Source organism: Limulus polyphemus, unplaced genomic scaffold (genome assembly GCF_000517525.1).
Source record: "Limulus polyphemus unplaced genomic scaffold, Limulus_polyphemus-2.1.2 Scaffold2493, whole genome shotgun sequence".
In the NCBI taxonomy this organism is placed as follows: Eukaryota; Metazoa; Arthropoda; class Merostomata; order Xiphosura; family Limulidae; genus Limulus; species Limulus polyphemus.
Window position 1 is genome coordinate 151,516 of NW_013668103.1, and position 2,998 is coordinate 154,513.

Genomic DNA, 2,998 nt, shown 5'->3' on the forward strand with positions numbered 1-2,998 from the left:
ATCTTTCAAATGCAACTGTAGCTTTTTTTCCCTCAAGACTTTGTCTTCAAAATAAGGGTGCGTCTTATATTCCGAAAAATACGGAATGTATATCTTATATATATTGCGAACTGTGGTGTTTGTCTGTCTCCCGATTTAAAAACTGAGTGCGCATGCAGAGCTCAAAATTCACTTTTGAAATTACGGAAGAACAGGCGTGAATAATGCTGATGCCAAATTTTATTTCGCAAGCAGGATATTCTACACTAAACTGTTAGAAATTAAGCACAATCATTCACATTTCAAAATGTGACGTAACTTAAAGAATAAAAATGTAGATTTACCATATGTTATTGTTGAACGGCTCTTAGCATGACTGAATTGCTCAACAATTACTTTTCGAGGTGGGCGGTATAAGTAGCTCAGAGCTTTAGCTCCGAGTGAAATCAAGAGTGCAACACAATTAACCTTTTTAATAACTTAAATTGATAGATTAACTTAAACCTTTTTCGTCACTGGGGACGGGTACTTTTGTTTGTTTATGATGAATTATAAATTTACCAAAATTGAATGTTTAGAAAGAAATTGCATTTTTTCCATCTCTTCATTCCGAGCCCCCTAGGTGGTCAGGGACATTTACCTGAGCTATTCCCCCCTCCACCTTTTCGGGGGACTGGTAGAGTAAGTTATTCAATATTTTTGGTTTTTGTTTCTTTGATATCGGAAGCTTTGGTACTTTCATGATCAAAATATATTAAGCAGATCACAAAATAAAAAGCCTAAGGTTTGTAAAAATTTGATACTTAAAAAAAACAAAAAACGTATGCACAAATGTTGTATTCGTAATATCAAATAAACACATAAGCAGTGGCGTTGGTGGGCACCGGCCCACAAGGCTCGTACCCCTGATGCAATTCAGTGCCTAAATCTATCTATTGTAAGATATACTATATCAGATTGCAGCTATATTTAAATTATTTTGACTAGTATTTTGTCACCTAGCGGCGCCCCTACACGTAAGTAATTAAATATATATAAATACTTTCTGTAAAATATCCATTTTTTTTTACTGTTTAATAAGATAGTTTTGCTATTGAAAACAAGCTTTATATGTACAGTTTTTATTTAATTCTTTGATATTTCTATAATTAAAATAATAAACTGTTTGTCTTATTTAGCTTACTTATAAAAAAAATCTTATTGGATATTTTACTATTGACTGCAAGGTTTCAGAAAATAAAACAAAATGGAATTATTATCATTCGTTGTCGTAAACGACATATTTTGCACGTGCTTTTTGGTACATAATAAAGAAACGATAATAGACATTTATTAAATGTTTATGTACACTTAAATAATTACAACAAAAAAGATATTTGAAAATAACGAGTGTATATTATACGAGTGTTCAGACGATGTTAACTTTCAGATTAACAAAATCGTTTTATATATATATATAAATTTAATTAAGCAGGAAACCATGAGTAAAACACATGAATTCGTTGTATAGAGTAACACCAGGAGGATCATAAATAAACTCACATATTTTAATTTCATCTGCAACAGATTACTTAATAGCCTAGTTATGTCAACGAACACACTTTCACAAAGAATAAAATTCCTGATAAAGTACAATCTTATGTTATCTACGCATATTAATTATTATAATGACTTGCAGCAAAAATAATAAGGAAATTTGAGATTATTGTTGTGCCATAAAAAACACAGTAACTTTTAGGCCACTCTATTGTTGCGTAATAAGCCAAATGTAAAACGTTTCGTATTAGGATAGAAAGTAACTTTTAGGCCACTCTATTGTTGCGTAATAAGCCACATGAAAAACGTTTCATATTAGGATCGAAAATAACTTTTAGGCCACTCTATTGTTGCGTAATAATCCAAATGAAAAACGTTTCGTATTAGGATAGAAAGTAACTTTTAGGCCACTCTATTGTTGCGTAATAAGCCAAATGAAAAACGTTTCGTATTAGGATCGAAAATAACTTTTAGGTCACTCTATTGTTGCATAATAAGCCAAATGAAAAACGTTTCGTATTAAGATCGAAAATCACTTTTAGGCCACTCTATTGTTGCGTAATAAGCCAAATGAAAAACGTTTCGTATTAGGATCGAAAATAACTTTTAGGTCACTCTATTGTTGCATAATAAGCCAAATGAAAAACGTTTCGTATTAGGATCGAAAATAACTTTTAGGTCACCACATTGTTGCGTAATAAGCCACATGAAAAACGTTTCGTATTAGGATCTAAAATAACTTTTAGGCCACTCTATTGTTGCGTAATAATCCAAATGAAAAACGTTTCGTATTAGGATCGAAAATAACTTTTAGGTCACTCTATTGTTGCGTAATAAGCCACATGAAAAACGTTTCGTATTAGGATCTAAAATAACTTTTAGGCCACTCTGTTGTTGCGTAATAATCCAAATGAAAAACGTTTCATGGAAAGTAATTTTTAGGCTATTCTGTAAGCGACGGCGCGGACGGCATATCACTATATCTCTTGAGATCACGTAAGCACATACACACATATTTACGCTAACATATATATATAATTTGACCCAGAAAATAATAAAAATATAACATATTTACAAGTTTCGTCAAGTCGCACAGATACTAAACGGAAAATTTCCAACACACCACTTACATATATTTATAACTTGAATATTTCAACATGGTTAAACTCGATTCAATTGGAAACTTTTCTTTTTATTTGTAAATAACAGAGAAACCTAAACTAGTCATGTACCTATTTTTTTAGTTCGTGTCAAAAGTCACATGAAATTGTATCAGATCTTTTAGTTAAATTAAGTAAACATTTTATTCGTACCAGCTTATGCTTTGATGGAGTCAAATATTAATGTCTTATTAATTCAAAAACGTATTATAAAGTTTAAAAAAAAACATTGTTTTTATAATATTAGGATTATATTAGTTTGAAAAACTTTCTTAAGGGTGCGCCACATGCATTATATATATATATATATATATATATATATA